The sequence below is a fragment of the Prinia subflava genome, chromosome 1, assembly GCF_021018805.1.
Source record: "Prinia subflava isolate CZ2003 ecotype Zambia chromosome 1, Cam_Psub_1.2, whole genome shotgun sequence".
NCBI lineage: Eukaryota > Metazoa > Chordata > Aves > Passeriformes > Cisticolidae > Prinia > Prinia subflava.
In genome coordinates, this window is record NC_086247.1 from 3,630,079 (window position 1) to 3,644,947 (window position 14,869).

A 14,869-nucleotide genomic window follows, 5' to 3' on the forward strand; every position below is an offset into this window, starting at 1 on the left:
TCTTTCTTCTTCCTCTTCTTCCTCCTCCTCATCATCTTAATTTCCTTCTTCTTAGAATCATAGAATATTTGGGGTTGGAAGCAACCTTAAAGTCATCCAGTTCCAACCCGATGCCATGGGCAGGGACACCTTCCACTGTTCCCATCCACCTTGGCCTTGGACACTTCCAGGGATGGGACAGCCACAGCTTCTCTGGGCAACCTGTCCTAGTGCCTCACAGAGAAGAGATTTTTCCTAATATCCTAATAGTCCTAATTTTTCCTAATTTCCCATCTAAACTTGCCCTCTTGCAGTTTAAAGCAATTCTTGCTTCTCCCGTCACTCCAGCCCTTTGTCCAAAATTCCTCTCCAGCTCTCCTGGAGACGCTTTAGGTATTGGAAGGGACTCTAAGTTCTCTGCGGAGCTTTCTCTTCTCCAGACTGAACAACCCCAGCTCTCCCAGCCTGTTTCTACAGCAGAGGTGCTCCAGCTCCTCTCGTTCCATTTCTTTCTCTTTTTCTTTTTGCCCCTTCCCTCACTCTCCCCTCAGCCCTTGGCCCCGCCCACTCCCACAGATCCCGCCCCTTCCCCGGCCCCGCCCACACCACCAGAGACCACGCCCTCTCCGCCGTCTGTTCCCTTCCCATTGGCTCCTGCTGGCGCCACGTGACGCGGCGGCGGCGCGCGCGGGGGCGGGGCCGGGTGCGCGGGCGCGCTCGGGGCGGCGGCGGCGGCTGCATGTGCGGGCGGGGGGCGGCGAGCGGGGCCGGCCGGGCGGCGAGCGGAGCCGGGCGCGGGGTGAGCGCAGCCCAGAGGAGCCGAGCGGAGCCGGCGGGCAGGTCAGTGCGCGGGCGCGGGGTCGGGCGGGCGGGCGGGCGAGGGAAGCGGCGGCGGTGGTGGCCGCACGTGGGTCCGCCCGCGCAACAATGCGGGCGGGAGGGGTCTGTGCGCCGCCGGCTGCGGGGCCACCGCGGCGTGCGGAGGAGGCTGCGCGGGGCGATGTCCCCCCGGAGCGGGGCGATGGCTCCGCTGCAGCCATCCTGGGGCTGTGGTGGGGGTCTAGCAGCGTGCGTACCCCCCCGGGCCCCAGCGAGGCTACAGCACCTTCAGATTGAACCCAGAATTCAGGGAGGAAGCTGCAGCCCCGGTGTGCCAGGGTCACTCACGCTGCCTCCTCCCCGCCGTAGCCCCGCTGGGAGCCCACGCGCGGTGCCGCAGTCCCCCACCCCGTGGTGCGGACACGGAGCATCCCGCACACAGCGCCCATCCCGCCGCGCTCCGTGGGTGGGATGCAGCGTGGCACTGTCAGGGCTCCGCGGGGCCTCTCCACCCCCGTCCGGGGCCGGACGCAGCGATCGGTGTCACAAGGGGCCCAAGGGGGGAAGCGCCGTGCTCCAGGCTGTCCGGTCTCGCCATCCCTAAGGATGTTTCCTTCTTCGTCAAACGAATGGGGCTGCTCTGCATCGGTAGCTGCGGCAGGGGTGGCCTCTCCTGGGCCGTGTTTGGAGCAGGCTGCCCAGAGAAGTGTTCAGAAAACATGTGGCTGTGGCACTTGGTGACATGGCTCAGTGGTGAACGTGGTGGTGGTGGTGCATTGATGGTTGCACTTGGTGATCTTGGAGGTCTTTTTCAGTGGGGATGATTCAGTGATTCTGTATTTGAGCCATTCCTGGCATTGCCACCCGTGGGGGCTTGGGAAGGCCAGGAGTTCCCACTCCCTGGGCAGGCAGGTCACACAGCAGGAGGACACCCCATGCCATGCCTTTCTCTGCCGTAGGTAAAGTGCATTTTTGCATGCGACTGGAATTACTAATCCAAGCAATTAACTGGAATCTGTCAAGTTTGTGCTGCTGCCAGTTTCTCCAGTTCATTTGGTTACAGCTTCATCTTTCTGCTCAAAGGAACTGAAATGTAAACGGGGCAACTGAGTGTGTGGAGCTGCTGGGTTGGGTTTATGTGCATCCTTCTGGCCAAAGGAGGACCAGCAAGAAAACTGAGCCTTAATGAAGTCGTATATTTATTGGCAGCAGTGGAAAAAGAGTAATGTAGATAAATGGGTCTAGTGGCTTGTTTGTGTATAAAATATCACAGAGCTCCCTACGAGGTTGTGAGCTGGATTTAAATTCCAGTGTTATAAGAATCACTGATATTTTTATCATGTTGTTGCTAATAACATGCATTAAAAATGCTGCAGGTGGATTTAAAGCTGAGGTTGTGGGCTCACCTATGTTCTGCACCAATATTTATATACATCCAAGGGCTTAACAGTGTGTTGTCACTTGGCTTCAGAGTTAACCACCTGGATGCTGGCTGGCAGCACAGTCTCTGACACAGACACTTTGTGGGGCTCTCAGAGGCCACCAAATTTTACAGTTGGGCAAGTGAAGGGACCTTTGAAGTGAAGGAACCTTTGGTAAGAGCTCCAACCTGAAATTTGTTCCTTTTGGGAATGTTAAAACTTTAACTTTGGTTAACTTGGGTCAAAGGTGTGGGCATGAGCCATCACCCTGTTGGCTCTGCTTAGGGAGGGGGCTGCAGAAGGAAAAAGCTTTTGTTAAAACTTCTATTTTTATGTGTGCCTTAATAGCTCAAAGATCACTCGACTTCCAGTCAAGGCAGTCCTGGGTGAGAAGCATCCACTGGGATTGGCCTGTTAAGTGCATTTCTTTGATTTGACAGCAGAAGTGCCCAGAGAAACATCAAAAACCCTGACATTAAGGCGTGTTTCCAGCTTCAGCATCCCCTGCAAGCCATGGAAATCAGTGGCTTGAAGTCGAACAGCACTTGATGTTAAAATAGCAAACAATAAACATCGTCTCCTATCGATAACTTTAATTATGGTTTGGGTTTTGTCTTAAATAGACACACATTGTCATAGGGAATCAAAGTTTAGCATCCAGACGTGCTCAGTAGGGTGGTAGCGTCTTTGGACAGGGCGTAACACGCTTTTATAGCATAAATTAAAATAAAAAGGGGTTTAGCAGCGTAGCATGCTGTTGTGTAAGAAAACTGCCAACTTTTGGGCTGAGACTGCGGGGTTTCTGGGCATCGTGTGCTGCGGCGTGTTGGCGGGTGGTGCTCCCGGGCGGCTTTGGACAGGGAGAGCGAGTTTTACCACTCTGCAGCTGAACCCTGACGGGATTTTTCAACCACAAAACGAAGTGCAGAGGAGGCTTTGTGTGTGCCACAGATAGCCAAACCGAAAGCAAAAATAAACACCCGTGAAAGCTGGGTTTTTTTGGTCATTGACAGAAAAGGAAAGTGCCGGTCTAGGGGCGGGTGTGAAGTCTCGTGTTCGTTACGCTCCTAATCTGGGAAATACAGACTGTGGCACATGGCAGCAGCGTGCATGGCTAATTTTACATCTTGTCCTTTTCCCTTTCCGATTTAACCCAAAATTAAGGAAGGGAAGCATCACCCATTGGCCTTAAATGTTCATTTTTGCCAAGTTGCGCCACTTTGCGAACACAAGACCCGATTGGATTCCTGTGGCAAGGAGCCCTTAAAATTTCAACAGCTCTACCTATAAATATAGCCACCATGAAAGGCAATCCGGCTTTAAAAGAAAAAAAAAAGCAACCATGCTCTTTTTTTAGTCCCACTGTATCTGCCTGACTTTAGTGCCATGCGATGCGTCTCCAGCCGGGTGGTGAAGCAGAGGCGGTGTAGAACATTAAGTCTCCTGATTCCTCTTGCTAATTTATGTGAAGAATGGGTGCAAACAGAGAAAAAAAGAAATGGTTTTGTTGTCCTAAAGATTTTTGGGGATGGGACAGTGGGGCTGGGTCTCTGCAGCCACATCATGGCCTTTTGCAGAGGGACCTCTGGTGATTGCTTGGTCCTGGTGAGTTCGCAGGAGCTGCTGCACTGCAGGGCAGTGCAGGATGGAGCCTGAAGCATCCCTTGGCTCCAAAGCAATGTCCCAGATGAAAATTAAAGGGAAGAAAAAGACAGAAAGAAGCTGGCTGCCACCTCACCCCAGAGGTGTCTGGGCTCACCCACTGCTCTCTGACGCAACCATAGCTGCTCAGGGAGCTCGGGGGCTGGACATGCCCAGGGTTGCCCAGGGACAGGCTGGCCTCGGGAGTGGGTACAGCATGTTCTGGGCACTCCTCCAGGCCAGTGGGACCCCCCACCAGCCCCAGATGATGTAGTGGGCTGATGGCCACTGGCACATCCCGGTGGAGAAGACAGCACTGCCTGCAGGGCTTGGATTTAGGTGGAGAAGCTCCAAGGGAGGGTGGTTTTGCAGCTTAGCGATGCTTTTCAGCGTGCCCTGCGCTTGCATGGCAGAAATCCACCTTTGTGGCCAGAGCAGCTGGGTCACCTTGCAGTGCCAAAACCTGCTGGGTACGGCTGGGATGGGGCACGGGCTGGGAAGCGTGTGGGAGTGGGGCGGGAGAGCTCGGCACGGGGAATTGCTGCGTGTGCACTTGGGCGAAGTGCTGAGCCTGGGCTGCGCGGGAGCTGCAGACAGAACCCACACGTGACCGTCTGAATTTCAGATGATTGCTGGACCACTTTGCCAACAGCCTCTCGCAGCTCATCAGCTGCAATATCGCTTCTTCTTTTCCCTCTTTTTTTTTTATTTCCTTTCCTCTTCCCCACCCTGCCTGATTTCTAAGCCGAAGCAGGAGGGATGAATACGACACCGAGGGTGGCTGCAGCTGCGCAGGGTTTGTATCCAAATGGTTTCCTGGAAGGCAAGTTTTTTTGTTGTTTTTCAATCTTAAAAATATTTTTACAGCGAGTGTCTCGTATCGGGGCTGTTTGGATGTCAGATTTAGTTTCCCATGACATGGAGTGATTAGAGGAGGGAGGGGAAGGAGGGGCTGGGTGCTGCTTTATGTGCAGATCTCTCTGCAGCAGTATCATTGCCTATTGATGGTAAATGTGTTCCCTCTCATCTCTGCAATAGTTCTTGGAGATTTCCTCTTTTACGTCACTGCAGTTAATAAGACGTTTAACTTGGGAGCTGGGGGTGATGTGCTGTGTTATCATGTTGCAAGGAATAGTGGGGGGATGATGAATTCCCGCACAGACTTGTGCTGGGAAGATCGTATCAATGCTGGGGAGAACAGCTGGGTTTGGAGTCAAACCATTGCCTTTCACCCTTAATGAATCTGACCTGGCTGCATCTCATTCTTTTTTATCGTGACAATGATTATTATCCTTCTAATACTGAGAGAGGCAACTCAGTCCTCTCTGTCTGCTGCATCCCTGGAGTCAAGGGTGCACTTTGATTTTGTAAGCAGTGTGTCTGCCTGGCTGGACTTCAGCTCTTTTTTTTCCTCTTTTTTGGGGACCATTGAAGCATTTCATGAGAGCACCTGATGGCTTTTTGTGGTGATGTTGCAGGTGCAGTAACTGCAGAGCTGGAGCCCTCTCCAGGAAAGTCCTTGACTGTGTATTTTGTGTGTCACCGGTTGATTATAGAGTTAAGAAAGTGTTGCTTTTGTACATGCCTTGACCAGGAATAGCCTCCCTCCTGCCACAGTTTGCAAGGCCAACTCGTGGAGGGCAGGCGAGTTGGTCAATAAATGCTCCAAGTGGCACCCTAGGGAGTTCTGAACCAAAATGGGAACACTTGTGTCCTTCAGCTCCTCCTTCCTTGCCAAGTTGTTTTCTTCCCCCAGCTCCTTCTCTGACTTGCCACTCAAACCCTCTTCGTTCTGCTGTGTTTTTCCACAAATGTTTTTCAAGCGTGACGGTAGGGAGAATAAAGCCACGGGTGCTGCAGGGGGCTGATGCCTATCAGGCCAACTCTTGCCTGTGGCTTTGGGGGCCCCTTCACTTTGGTGTCTTAGTGGCTGCAGGTGGGTTCACATCTGGCGGCTGTTGGGCTTGGAGTTGCCTCTGTCTGACACCAGACCCAATCCAGCCACCTGCACCTATTCCAGGCTCCCAGCTCATCCCCAGGGCTTGAGTCAGGTAGGGTGGCCATGGTGTCCCCATGTAGGTGTGGAGGGGAGAAGGGCTCCTTAACCCTCTCAGGGAAATGGCCATATGGAGGGTTTGCAGGAGGAGCAACCACAGCTCTGGTGGTGCCATTTTCCAACCTTCCATCAGGACCTGTCACTTGCAGTCCTGATGACATTTAGCTGCTGACTTGCTGTCACTGATTTTGCTCAATAACCCTTTTCTTTTTAAGACTAAAATGCTGCTTAAAAAACAACATACCACCAACAGGTTGGGATGTTGATTTGTTTTTTGGGAGGCTCACACCCTCTAGTTCTGCTTTTGCTCTGGGGAGGAAGCAACATTATTGGGTGCAATTTTCAGCCCTCATGGGAGCAGGGTCTTAAAAGATAACCCTACCACATCCCAGCTCACTCCCTCACTGCTGGATGTGGGAGTTGATTTTTCTCACTCTTGCCATGCCCAACAGCCCCTCTCTGTGCTTTTACTGCAAGCTGGGATAAAGGGAATTTTGGGTGCAACTCCAGGCAGTGCTGGCTCGGCACATGTCCCCAAGCATCCCAGCTGGGCGGCTGCCCGGGGCCCCCTTCATGTGAACGGGGTCAGCAGCTGGGAAATAGCAGAGCAAAGTGCCTCCCTGGTAATTCCCAGCTGCCGTTAAAGCGGCTTTAAAATAAATTCCCTCAAAGAGCAATTCCAAGTATTTGAGGGTTTGAACTTTTCCGGAGAAGGGTTTAGGAGCTGCCAGCTACCACACTGCACCCTGGCACGTCGGGAAAAGGTGCCAGGGCAATTGCCCTGATTATCCCAACATCTAAAAAACACTTTTTTTGATGTCTGTATGATGTTTATGTATTAGCAGCATGTGCAACGTAACTGTTGGAAATGGGGCACTGCTGGAAGCAAAGTTGTGCTAAATAGGGAAAATGGGTGGCTGGGCAATGTCCTGGACTGGAGGCAATGGCCAGGGCTCAGTGGCCCTCACTATGCCACCCTACCTGGCCATCAGTGCTTACCCAGGGGTGCAGCGCAGCCGGATGCCCCTCGCTGCACATTCCACAGCCAGCTCTGCTTGGTAACGTGGACGCAACAGAAAACAAACTTTGCAGCAAGCTTTGCTCTCCCAGAGCCCTGAAGCTAGCTTAAAAAAAAAAATACTTTGGAGCAATGTGGTCTTTCTTTTTCTCATGCTCATGAAAATTCTCATAGCAAACCAGTAACCTCCACTGCCCCCGGTTCATTATTTTTTAAGGTGGCGTTAGGGGGCATTTAAGGGAAGGCTTGTCCCAGCCTCCATCCTCTCCTCTCCTACATCCCGTCATGGCAAATTACAGCTTCATCCGTGCTTGTGTGACAGGCACTAAAAGAGAGAGGTTTGGTCAACAAACTGGAGAGTTAGTCTCATCCCTGAAAGGCTCTGGATGTGCCTGTGCTGGTGCTCCCCAGGGTGATGCGTTGCTGCATCCCGGCTAGTGCAACTTTTTGGTCATGAGAGTGTCCCCGTGGGGCTGAGTACCCCGAGCTGGGGACAGCAAAGCTTTTCCCTGCACAGCGCTGGGCTCTTGCCCAAGTCCCCTCTCCAGGGCCCTGGCACCAGTGCAAGTGCAGCCAGGCTGAAGGCTGATGATTAAACGCATGATCCAGGTCACTCCTGCCCCTCTCAGAGCCCCAAAAAATAAGGATGCTGATAGCAAGACTATCCAGTTGGGGCTATTGCACCTCTCTGAGTGGTTTAGCGGGTTTAGGGATGAATTGAGCTAATTTGGGGTAAAACCACTCTTAAATAAACATTGCAGCAGGGGGCTTTTCCCCACAAACCCTTCATTGCCATGGCTAAGCTGCTCCCAGCTCAGACTGATTTTGTTCATGGGCTGACCTTTACTCTGGCAGCTTCTTGCTGAACTTTCTATCATGTATGTAATTTTTAATTTTTTTTTTCTGTGTAGACATAGCAGAGCTGTCTCCTGAGGTGGCAGAAAACACATCTTGCCTCTTAAGGACGAGTAGGGAAACCTGCACATGTCACAGGAAGGTTTGCTGTGGATAGGACAGCACTGGGTACAGTCCCAACCCAAAGTCTCATCCACTGGACCACACACTTAGCTCCTTTTTTTTTTTTTTTCCTTCCCAAACTAATCCCTCCAGCCCCTTAGGCTTTTTGTTGTTGTTGTTGTTGTTGCTCCTCTCTGAATTCCTTCTACTTTGCAGGCTCACTGCCAGCATCCAACGCTCTATAAAAAGGGGACTTGTTCTTCAAGCATCCCTCCAGTACAGAGCATTTGTACAAATAGCAACACGCTTGACAAGTAGGTCTGATTCCCCCTGCTATTACTGAAATTCTCGTAGGGTGCTCAGGGAGTAGAGCTGCTGTCTCAAGACAAGCCAAGCTGAATTTCACACAGGGCCCTGAGCCCAATTCCCAGCCAGTATTTAAGCTCCTGTCAGCTGGAAAAATGGAGCTGTGTGTTTTTATTTTCCTCCCTGTGCAGCTTCCCTCTCTCCCTGAGAGCACGTGGATCCCTCTGTGTCCCAGCAGCGCAGGTGGGGTGTGCGCTGTGGCTGCAGACCCGTGTCCTGCTGAAGGTAGCCCCAGGGCCACCATCAGTTTTTGGCTGGTCCCCTCCTCCTCTCTGCCATTACAAGCCATGACACAAACCCCCTGCCAGCTTCCTTCTTAAAACTAATGAGCTGTTTGACCCTGGCAAGTCCTCTGGGAAGGCTGTTGCCAGAGCCTTGCTGCTCGCACGGATACAAACTGCTCTCGTTTCCAGCTTAAATTTATTTGTGGATGACTCGTACCCATTTGGCCTTGTTCTTCTTGTACTAGCACTGGCTTTTAGCTTGGATGGCTCCTTTCCCTGCTCTGGTATTTATCCTCTGGCAGGCTCTACCAAGTGCCGTGGGTCTGCCAACATAAATAACCCAGAGCTTCTGGTGGAGCATGGCTGGAGGGGGTATAAGGGCATCTAGGCTTCCTCATTCCTGCAGAGGAGACAGACCCAGTGACTTGATTTGCAGCTTACCCATTGAAAAGGAAAATCCACCATGCAGCCTCTCAACATTCTCACTGGGGATGGTCCCAGCCTGCAAAAGGACAACCCCAACCATCCTCACCTGACAAAGGCTTTCCAATATGAAATCATTACCTAATTTCATTAACACACTTCTCTTTTGCAATGCAAACACCATTTTGAGTTTGATGAGCTTTTTTTTTTCCTGGTGCAGCCTTCAGTAGCACCTTTCCCTCTCCTTTCTGCTAGTGCCAGGGCTTGTGTTCCTGCCCATGCTAATCTCAGCCCTGGTGTTGTGGAGCAGACATTTCCCTTGCACACCTGTGCCAGGCACTTTGCTTAAAGGCTGAAGTGGATTTAGAATGTGAAAGTTCATCAGATCAAAATACATGCCTGGCACCTTACCACTGGCCCCCTTTTGGAGGTGTTGGACCATCCAGGATGTATGGGAAGAGCTGCAGCCTGTTTGCTTTCCCCTCAAGATGATAATTTTTCACCATACTTTTCACTGCTGCATATTTGACATGGGTTTTCTTTGCCTTTCATTTGCTTTCTTTGGGAGCTCTGTGCTTATTCCTAGTAATGCTGTGATGCTGGCTTATCCATCCCAAATTAGACCCTGCCTTCTTCTTGGCAGGCAGAACTTGACTGGTTCCTTTGATGGTTGGAAGATACCTTTGATACTGATGATGCTCCAGGTGCCATCACTCACCAGCTCCTTACTTCCTCCAAGTTGTTCTTTAGTTCAGAACCTTTTCTTTCTTTTTTCATTCTGCCTAATCCAAACTGCACCAGTGTGTGTCCATTTGAGGAGGGATTTTATATTTCCCTGCAGTATCCTTCCATCATTCTGTGCCCTTGTTAAACCACGGGTAAATTGGCATCATCGAGGAGGAGCTGGCCTCTGTGGTTATTAGCAGGATTATTCTCATCTCCCAGTTTCCAGTGAAGCTGCTGGGCTGGTGTAACACAATTCCCTCTAATGCTCATCTGCACTGTCAGGGAGAGTGATGCTGATGGGGCACTGAGCATCAGCAGCAGATACCAGGAGGAAACCAGCAGGCCCCTTTGCATCATTCCATGTTAAGTGATTTTTGACCCCTAGCTCGTCTCCTCCAGGCCATGGTTGTTTAGCACATCACACTGGGCATTAACTTCCCCTCCTGAGTCTTTTCTGAGCAGCCCATGGGCTCCTTCACAGCTGCAGCTCCAGCATGGGAGTGCATCACATCCTGCTCTCATCGCTGGGTTTGCTTTGTGCATCTTGTTTTCTCGCTGCCTAAATCAGCATCCACAGCCTCCAGCGCTCAGAGTGGGTACAGCTGGGCATTTTCTGCCTGCAATCTTCCTTGTTCCTCTCTCCCTATTTATTTGATTTCTCACTGTATTTAAAGGAGAGGTCAGAGTGTGTTTTGCAACCTTCTCCTCCTGTTATTAATTTCCTAGAAATGAAGGGGAAGGAACCATAAGCAATAAAGAGCCTGAGGTTTGAGGACTGGCTATTTATTTGTCAAAGCTAGAAATGCAGTGACTGAAGAGGACAAGAGAAAATCCTCAATGCAGATGTATCTCATTTAAGTTTAGGCTTGTGTAGGTCAGATTTGGGGAGGGTGTGGGTCTCCTCCTGCTGCAGTTTTAGATGGAGCTGTTATCACTGCCATTACTGCAAATAGCATCTTAGTTTTGCCTTCTGCACCTCATTTTTGTAACCCCTGGCCTGACTTTCCTGCACTATGCCTGTCTGATGCTGGGGGAGCAGTGATGCCCATCTCAGTGGCATCTTGGCACCCCATGTAGTGGGATTGGATTACGTATGGCTAATGGCAAGTGGGTGGCCATAAACCAGTCCTAAGGGTGCAAATGCTGCCCAGGAGACTGGGACTGGCCATCAGCTGGCAGGAAGAGGGGATGAGGAGCAGCAGGATGGCTCAGATGCCAAAGCCAAAGATGCTTAGAAGCCCAGAAGGGACAAAAATAGGTGTCTAGGTCATTCAAGAGGGTTTGAAGACCGCTTAAGATCTTTTCCCTCGGAAGCAGCAATTACCAGATGAAAGGGAATGTCTTCAAGCAGGCATTTTGGAGCATCTGGTTTGTATTTGGCACGCTCACTGGGGGAAGCCGGGAAGGCTGGAAGGCTGCTGGGTGGGTTGGTGGCTGGGCAAGGCAGAGGGTGTCCTTCAGGGGATGAGTCTGCTTGCTTACAAAATGCATTTTGACACCAGGAGCATTCCCACATCTCTCCTCCTTTTTGGACTGCGTTGTCAGTAACTTTCCAAAGCGTTAATGCTGGGCATGAGCTGGATTTCTGCTCGTGGGAGGTTAAGGGATATCTCCACGTGAAGTGGTGAATAGAGGGATACACACGTGGTTTTCTTTTTAGGTTTTGCCCTTCCTCGCTACAGAGGAGGCATTGGCATGTAATTACCACCAGCTTTAATTCAGGCAGACCAACTGCCTTTCTGGCAAACCCAAATACAATAGGAGCCAAAGGTTATTGCATGCCCTAAATAAAACCATTACAGCCCTAGGGCCTCACCCAAGCCCAGACCGCAAAGCATCCAGGACTGGCTCCATTCAGTTTTTCAGAGTCTGGAAGATTTGGTTTGATGGCAATGACCTATAACTTTTTGGTTTTTCTTGCTTTCCCCCTGCAAAGCCACCTGCACGCTTGCAACCACTGTGGCACCTGCCAGGAGCAGCACATCTGGCCAGCATTAGCAAGCCTGCCACGGATGCTCTTGGTTTAGTCTTTTCTTGCTAAAACCATTAGTAGCTTTAATTGAAAGCAGAGATGGATGAAGGCACGTCACACAGACACACCACAGAGTGCACAGCTCAGCCCACCACGTGGCTGTGACCAGTGTCCTCTCAAGCTGCTGCCAGATACAGCCCAATGTTCTGCCAAGGGATGTACTGAGATTTCAGACACCATGTAAGGTCCTATGTGGCCTGGAGTTGCCACCCAGGAGCCAGTGCATCCCACTGTGCTCTTCTCCCAGTTACTGCTGCAAACTGGGATTTACTGTGAAAGCTGAAGGATTTTACTCTGTGTCCCTGAGCAAATACAGCTCAAAGTGATGCAAATGCCTGACCTCACCCAGATCTCAAAAGGTAAATATTGCATCACGATGTGCATGCCCCATATCCTTTGCCTCAATCTGGGACACTCTGAGTCCATCCTGATGCAGTGACAAGCCAGGCCAGGGAGGAGGTATATGGTGAGAAAAGCTTTCTCCTCACCTCCCAGTTTAATTGTCAGTGTCTCATGTTTGTAGCAGGATAAACACTGGTCCTGCCTCCATGCAAGGCTGCTCAGGCTCCTGGCATCCCCATAGAGCTGCTGGCAGGGAGAAATTACATTTCACAACCCGTCCTTCCAGGCTCCCACAAGATTACTGGAGGGAGAGGAATGTGCTGAAGAAAATATCCCAACTGCTGCTAAAAGGCACAGCTTTCCCTGCCCCTTTCTGGGATGGCCATTCCTTCACTGAACCAAACCCTCTCCTCCAGCTGGCAGCACCCACTGCAGCCAGCACTGTGTCACCTCCCCATATCACCCTGGGGTGGCTTTGCCCTCTTGGCCTTCCCTTCATGTCCAGATAATTGAAATTGTGATAAGCAGGCTCCTTTATGAAGAAATTCAGCTTTTCTCTCGCAGTGCTCCTGGGACAGAGCTCAGTCACTTTATATCTGGGCAATAAATCTCCAGGCTCTCCAGGGCACACCCACCACACAAGGCAGTAATGGGCCTGCCAGATGCTGTTCTGTCTGGGTGAAGAGCTTGCCAGCCAGTGCAGCATCTGTTAATCATTTGCCAGGAGAGCCCAGGCAGTGAGGGAGTCTCAAGTTGAATCTGTTTTGGCCAATCCTTTTGAATCACATTGAAGGTTTCTGGGCTAATGGAGCTGAAACAACCTGTGAGCTGCAGCACCCTGTGATCCTGGGCTGAGAAATGCATCCCACACGTCTCAGGAAGAAGGTGAGAAATCTTTCTCCTTGGTCCTTCTTCTTCTAAGAGGTATAAAATCCTCACCAGGCCAAGGCTAAGGTAGCCCTTTCCCTTGATCCCAGTCATCTGCTTTTGCTTCAAAATCCTGTGAGCATCAGATGATGAGATGTGGTCCTGGGCAGTGAAAAGCACTAGTTACGTTTGAACTGGGTTGATGTTGAGTCATCTCCTGGGTGATGGCATATGGACAAGGCTGAAAGTGGGGATGGCTTTCTCTGATGTTTCTTCTCTGTTGAGTCTTCTTTCAATATTCCACAATCCCTGTCCACACGTTTTGCCTCCAGCAAGTAGAACGCCTCCAGGATCTCCACAGAAGATCTTGTTGCATCTGGGGGCGATGGTCGGGCTGTTGCACTCATTCTGATTTCTCTCCCAGGCTAATTAAAGCCTCTTGGACTCTCTCAGGTGGCTTTGGCAAGTGCTCTGCTTTTCTAGTGCCGGTGCCAGGGAGCCCTGGCCACAGCCATTGAGTCTTTCCCCAACTATTAGAAAGCAATTTTGCTCCTTGTGTGTCTTTTCATTGCCGGAAGCTGGTAAGTGGATGGATCCTACACAAATAAACTTCTCAAGGGCAGAGAATCAAAATATCCCTGGGCTTGTTTGATGGGAAAAGGTTAACCAGCGTGAAGTCTATGAATTGCTGCTGACCCGACTTTGTTGACAAAATACAGTGTTACTAATTGGGCTTGCAGGCAAACTGCCTGGGGGTGTTTAGAAAGAACTTGTCCATGGCAAGGGCCGAGATCTCCCTGGGAGAAGATCGGTCTGGGCTCTTTGGAGATGCGCCTAGGCCTTGGCTATGGCTCTGGTTTGGGATGTGTCAAGAGTCTCAGTTTCCCACACTGGCCATGGGGCCACATAGATTGACCAACAGCAGAGGACAGGAGGAGCCTGTCAAGAAGCCTGGGACCAGGTGACTGAAATGGTCTCCAGATCTAGTGGATGGTCTCCTTGCTCATTGCAGGACTAAATATTGTTGGGCTAGACAACATTTGAAGTTCCTTTCCAACCCAAACCATTCTGTGATTTTTGTGATGACTAATGCGGCTCCTGGGTCCCTAAATTCAGGTTTCTGCTCTCAAGCTGAATCCTGCAGAAGGCATCATTACCTGGACAGGAGCAGAAGCTTCATGATGGAGATGAAGTTCTGGACTCTGACCTGTGCTGTTCCCAGTGTGGTCCTAAATCCCAACAGCTGTTCACTGGTGCCTTGACACTGATGACACTCAGTGTCACCCTACCCTCAGCCGAGTGGCTTATTTTTGACTTTGGCAGGGCAGTGGTCAATGCATGTCCCTGGGTGCCATCGAGCCTTTCAGCCTTTCATGGCAGCTCCAGGGCCAGCTGCTCCTCTCGTGGCTGGTGAGTTCCTTCACAGCATCTCACAGCCCTGCATGACCAGCAGCTTGCTTCCCTCAGCCTGGGAGCAAGCAGAACACCCGCGCTGGCGCCGGCCCAAGACAGAAGCTTTGGGAATCCTCATCGACAGCATGACAACAAATACTCCTCTCTAGCTAGGCCAGTGCTGAGAGGCTCCCAGCAGCAAAGCCCGGTGCAGGAAGAGCTCGCCTTGGGATGCGAGGTTTCCTGCACCTGCATGACTAGAAGGCACCTTCCTTGCGTGCCAGAATGGTGGAAATCCAACTGGCAGAAGATAAACATGCCAGTGCCTGTCCTGCCGTGCTTGGAGGAAGGGGATGGCACCTAGTGGAGGTGGGCAAGGGGGCTGTGCCCTTTCCTCAGTTTCCCTAAAAAGCTGACTGTTGCCTCCTAGGTGAGGTCAGCCTCATCCAGGTGGAGCCTCATACAGGCTAACAGTGCTCCTCAAGAGTAGCCATGTGCCTGTAGCCCACAGGTGAAGCCGCCTCTCTGGGATGCTCAGCCTTGTCTAATTCAAGTTGGGCCATGCAAACATGACCTGGAAGAGCCAGCAGAAGCAAGATCGATTTT

The 14,869-nt window shown here is 51.3% G+C and overlaps 1 protein-coding gene across 1 annotated transcript in view; it reads left to right on the top strand.

Moving 5' to 3' along the window:
- The first annotated feature begins 669 nt into the window (after window positions 1-669).
- PTP4A3 (protein tyrosine phosphatase 4A3) overlaps window positions 670-14,869 on the top strand; it is a 42,125-nt gene continuing 27,925 nt past the window's right edge. The window contains exon 1 of the mRNA XM_063406485.1: window positions 670-819. The gene's annotated coding sequence lies outside the window, so the exon portion shown is untranslated. The remainder of the gene's footprint in view (window positions 820-14,869) is intronic.